Here is a 6015-nt window from a genome sequence, read left to right on the forward strand (position 1 = left end):
GATACGCTTGAATTTCTTAGAAATTCTTCGAAAAAATCCTTGGTCAAAGCGTTGGAATCCAGTTAACTCGGAAAGGTGTGGGACTCAGAATACCCACTATTGCCATTGGTATTGAGAATACCAACTATTGCAACAACTTTCCACACATATTCGATCTTTCGTCCAGAAAGAGTGGCAGTCAAAAAAGGAAACAAAGAAAGAAAATGAGGCGGGAGGAGCCAGAGGTGGGTGAACAGCAAGGGAATTCTAGCTTTATTACACAAGCATGGAACCAACTTCCTTTGGAGTGGGTGGGGGTGGAATGGCTTCTTCTGACGACTTCAGACCAATGAGGGAACGAGAGAAAACATGGATCTGCCCCTACAGTCCTGGAGACATCTCAATCTGGGGTTAGGAAGAAAGGGGACCTCCCTTGCGGTCCAGGGGTCTCCTCCCTCCGCAGACCTGGTGCTGGGAGGCAGCAGAGGGGCACAGCTGCCCCGGAGTCCCAGAAGGCGGCGCCGCATCCCGGGGGCGCTGGCCGGGACCGTCTTGTGCTTCTTCTCCTGTAAAGTGCACTAGAGGACGCGGTCCCGGCTGTCCCTGGTTCATCCCTCCAGGCACAACCCGTCCTGGGGCTTAGAGGTCGTGCGGCGGTGGCCCGCATCTCACGCCCAGGCACTGGGAAGCGGCGGAGTCTCACCACGGGTTCCAGGTTCACTCCCAGGACTTGGCGCGCCTGGCGTAGCGCTTCTGGCAGGCTGCTCTCGACCCACATGTCGCCTACTACGCGGATGGTGGGGAAGGTGGTCAACGTCGGGGTGGCCGCCCTCCCACTCTCCTCCAGGGTGCGGACCCTGGAGTAGGGCCAGGAGGCCGCGGGTTTGCGGGGGCTGCTATCCTCGCGGGACGGCGGAGGCGGGGGCGGCACCTTCCTCTGGCCGACCGCCACCGTCCGGGCTCCGTGGCGCCTCTGCCTGGCAGCTGGCGGGCGCGTCTGGAGGTGGGCCTCGGGGGGCTGGTGCCGGGGGTCCGGGGCCAGGGTCAGGAGGGAGGTAGCCATAGACGTCCTTGCTGCACAGGATGTGGGGGGAGAACTGGTGCTTGAGGCGGCAGAGGTAGCTCCAGAGCTCCGCGTCGGAGCTCCTGAACTCCGTGCTATGGGGCAGGAATAGCTTGAAAGCGTCGATCAGCGCCTTGGTGCTGTGTGCCGGCGACAGTTGGACGGTTGCCACCGCATGTACACCACCCTCTCCTCAGGCGGCTCCAGCGCGGCCCCTCCTGCAGCGCTAGAGGCTCCTCCCCCAGCGGCTGGGGCCAGGGCCGCCAGGGGCCAGCGCCTCTGCCTCTTCATGCTGCTCAGGATGTGAGGCCGCTAGGGGCCGCCGCACTTGCCAGGTTTCGCGGCCGCCTCAGGACCCTAATGAATTTCCTACCATGAAGCCAAATCAGGAGGCAGGCTGTGAGAGTTACACCGCAGTTGCTAGGAGACCAGGCGCTTTGTGAGGTCACAATGTCTGCATATCTTATCAAGGTGGGCTGCCCAAAGCTGCCTTAGGTTTGGCTGTGTTTCAGATTATGCCCTTGAGAAAGACCTGCACGTAATCTTACCTGAGAAGGCCCATAATTCTTCACGAGTTCAAGAGGGTTGTCCTAGAGGTGAATGCACGGGTGCTTCAGCCTCCATTAATTCCATCTAACATGAAATGACACTTAGCGGTGGAGAGTACACACAACTTGCAATCAAACATGACTCTATGAGGGTTTTAGCTAATTAAATGCCTTGTCATGCAACGCACTGAAAGCCAAATTGAAATAACTACTCTACCCTTTCAAAGAACACCGATATACTGTTCCTTGCTTAGGGTTCCATACCTGTGTTGCTACAGCTCACAGTTCACGAAGCTGTTCTTCACAGCAGCAGCAAACAGTTGGCCTAGTTAGTATCCATGCTCACTTTCATGCAGCTTAGGAAAGACCGAGTCGTTGTGTGCTTAAGAGCAAAGCATCAACGAATTCTGTGTGAGTGGCCAGTAGGGCATTCAGTGCCACTAAAACCTATTCACTACCTACCAATTCATGATATTTCAGGTAAGTCATACACAAGGTAGTAAGAGACCGTATGGGATTCCAAGGGTAGAACATGTGTTACACCGTCCGTGTAAGTGCTTTTGAAAGCAACCAGCATAGTCCATCCATCATCACCACATAATTCATTCACAAAATACTACAAGGACCACCTACCACGATCAATTGAAATCCACTTCCGCATGAGAGGTTGACTCCAAACTATGTGAATCACTAAGAGTGATAAGTCACGGTAACAATTAGAAGAGAAACTTGGGGCGCCTGGGTGGCGCAGTCGGTTGAGCGTCCGACTTCAGCCAGGTCACGATCTCGTGGTCCGTGAGTTCGAGCCCCGCGTCAGGCTCTGGGCTGATGGCTGGGAGCCTGGAGCCTATTTCCGATTCTGTGTCTCCCTCTCTCTCTGCCCCTCCCCCGTTCATGCTCTGTCTCTCTCTGTCCCAAAAATAAATAAAAAAAAAAAAACGTTGAAAAAAAAAAAAGAAGAGAAACTTGCCAAGGTCAACGTGATACATGTGACAGGCCTCTGTCTTTATTCAACTCCTTTTCTTAAACACACAAACAAAACTTTCATCTACGCAGCTTAAGCTACTACTACCTCACGCTCATAAAGTGCTGAAAATGGAAAGCTATCCTCATATTCAGTAAGAGCAACCCCTGGATTTCCTTTTTCATTAAATGTAATTTATTTTCAAATTGGTTTCCACGCAACACCCAGTGTTCATCCCAACAGGGGCCCTCCTCAATGCCCGTCACCCACTTTCCCCTCTCCCCAACCCCACATCAACCCTCAGTCTGTTATCAGTATTGAAGAGTCTCTTATGGTTTGCCTCCCTCCCTCTCTATAACATTTTCCCCCCATCACCTCACCCATGGTCTTCTGCTAAGTTTCTCAGGATCCACACATGGATGAAAACATATGGTATCTGTCTTTCTCTGCCTGACTTATTTCACGTAGCATCATACCCCCCAGTTCCATCCACGTTGCCACAAATGGCCGGGTTTCATTCTTTCTCATGGCCAAGTAGTATTCCATTGTATATACATAAACCACAACTTCTTTATCCACTTGTCAGTTGATGGACAGCTAGGCTCTTTCCATAGTTTGGCTGTTGTTGAAAGTAGTGCTATAAACATTGGAGTACATGTGCCCCTATGTCTCAGCACTCCTGTACCCCTTGGGTAAATTCCTAGCAGTGCTATTGCTGGGTCTTCGGGTAGATCTATTTTTAACGATTTGAGGAACCTCCACACTGGTTTCCAGAGCGGCTGCACCAGGTTGCATTCCCACCAACAGTGCAAGAGGGTTCCTGTTCCTCCACATCCTCACCAGCATCTATAGTCTTCTAATTTGCTCACTGTAGCCACTCTGACTGGCATGAGGTGGTATCTCAGTGCGGTTTTGATTTGGATTTCCCCGACGAGGAGTGCTGTTGAGCATCTTTTCATGTGTCTCTTGACAATCTGGATGTCTTTTTTAGAACAGTGTCTGTTCAAGTCTTCTGCCCGTTTCTTCCCTGGATTCTTTGTTTCCCGGGTGTGGAGTTGGTGAGTTCTTTTGATAGGTTTTGGATACTAGCCAATTATCCAGTATGACTTTTGCACACATCTTTTCCCATTCCGTCAGTTGCCTTTTAGTTTTGTTGATTGTTTCCTTCCCTGTGGAGGAGATTTTTATTTCGATGAGGTCCTGATGGTTCATTTTTGCTTTTAGTTCCCTTGCCTTTGGAGATGTGTCAAGTAAGAACTTGCTGACGGTGAGGTCAAAGACGATTTTTCCTGCTTTCTCCTCAAGGGTTTGATGGTTTCCTGTCTCACATTCACGTCCTTCATCCATTGTGAGTTTATTTTTGTGAGTGGTGTAAGAAAGTGGTCGAGTTTCATTCTTCTGCGTGTTGCTGTCCACTTCTCTCAGCACCATTTGTTAAATGGATGCTGTCCTTTTTTCCATTGGATATTCTCTGCTGCTCTGTCAAAGATTAGTTGGCCATACGTATGTGGGTCCAATTCTGGGGTCTCTGTTCTATGCCATTAAGTCGATGTATTTGTTTCTGTGCCAATACCATGGTGTCTTCATGGTTATAGCTTTGCGGTAGTGGCTAAAGTCTGGCATTGTGGGGCCTCTCACTTTGGTTTTCTTCTTCAGTATTACTTTGGCTATTCAGGGTCTTTTGTGTTTCCATACACATTTTGTGATTGCTTGTTCCAGCTTGGAGAAGAATGCTGGTGCAATGTGATTGGGACTGCATATAATGTGAGGACTGCGTTGGGTCGTATTGACATGTCGCCAATATTTATTCTTCCAATCCACGAGCATGGAAAGTTTTTCGCTTTCTCTGTATCTTCTTCAATGTCCTTCACAAGCTTTCTATGGTTTTCAGCATACAGATCTTTTACAAATTTGGTTAGGTTTATTCATATGTATTTTATGACTCTTGGTGCATTGTCAGTGTGTTTCTTTTCTTTATTTCTCTTTCTGTTGCTTCATAATTGGTGTATAAAACACAAACAATTTTTATACATTGATTTTGTACCCTGCAACATTGCTAAATTCATGCATCAGCGCTAGAGTACTTTTGATGGAGTCTGTAGGAGTTTCCATGTATAGTGTCATGCCATCTGCAAAAAGTGGAAGTTTGACTTCATCTTTGCAAGTGATGATACCTTTAATTTCATTTACTGTCTGATTACTGACGCTAAGACTTCCCACACTATGTTCAACAACCGGGGTGAGAGTGGACATGTCTGTCTTGTTCCTGATCTCACGGGGAATGCTCTCAGTTTTTCCCCATTGGGGACGATATTTACTGTGGGCTTCTCATAAATGGCTTTTATGATGTTTAAAGTAGATTCCTTCTATCCCAACTTTCTTGAGGGTTTGTATTAAGTATAGAAGCTGTATTTTCTCATATACTTTTTTCTGCACCTATTGACAGTGGACTGTGGTTCTTATCTTTTCTTTCATTAATGTGATGTAGCACAATGATTGATTTGTGAATATGGCACTAGCCCTGCAGGCCAGGAATGAATCCAACTTGATTGTGTTGCATAATACTTTCTATATGCTTTTGAATGTGATTTGCTAGTATCTTGTTGAGAATTTTTGCACCCCTATTCATCAGGGATATTGGCCCGTAATTCTCCTTTTTTTCTGTGTCTCTGTCTGGTTTGGGAATCAAAGTAGTGCTGGCTTCATAAAATGAGTCTGGAAGTATCCTTTCATTTCCATTTTTTGGAACAGCTTGGGAAGGATAGCTATTATCTCTGCTTTAAATGTCTGCTAGAATTCGCCAGGGAAGCCACCTGGTCCAGTACTCTTATATATTGGGAGATTTTTGATAACTGATTCAATTTCCTCACTAGTTATGGGTGCGTTCACATTTTCTATTTCTTGCCGTTTGAGTTTTGGAAGTGTGTGGGTATGGAGGCGTTTGTCCATTTCTTCCAGGTTGTCAGGTTTCTTGTCGTAGAAGATTTCATAGTGTTTCCTGATGATTGCTTGAGTTTCTGAGGGATTCGTTGTAATAAATCCATTTTCATTTGTGATTTAACCTATTTGGGTCCCCTCTCCTTTCTTTTTGAGAAGCCAGGCTAGATGTTTATCACTTTTGTGTATTTTCTCAAAAACACGACTCTTGGTTTCATTGATGTGCTCTCCTGTTTTCTTTTAGACTCCATATTGTTTATTTCTGCTCTGATCTTTATTATTCCTCTTCTTCTGCTCGGTTTGGGGTGTCTTTGCTGTTCTGCTTGTGGTTCCATTAGGTGTGCTGTTAGATTTTGTATTGGGGACTTTTCTTGTTTTTGATATAGGCCTGGATAGCAATGTTTCTTGTTGTTTTTGTTGGTGTTTTATTTTGTTTAGTTTTGTTTGTTGTTCCCTGTCAGGACTGCCCTTGCTGCATCCCGAAGAGTTTGCATTGTTGTATTTCATTTTCATTTGTTTCCTTA

General features: G+C 46.9%; 1 pseudogene; it reads right to left on the reverse strand.

The window, feature by feature from the left end:
• Window positions 1-324: 324 nt before the first annotated feature.
• On the reverse strand, window positions 325-1350 carry LOC131503506 (coiled-coil domain-containing protein 71L-like; annotated as a pseudogene).
• Between the last annotated feature and the right edge of the window lie 4665 nt (window positions 1351-6015).

Source organism: Neofelis nebulosa, chromosome Y (assembly GCF_028018385.1).
Source record: "Neofelis nebulosa isolate mNeoNeb1 chromosome Y, mNeoNeb1.pri, whole genome shotgun sequence".
In the NCBI taxonomy this organism is placed as follows: domain Eukaryota; kingdom Metazoa; phylum Chordata; class Mammalia; order Carnivora; family Felidae; genus Neofelis; species Neofelis nebulosa.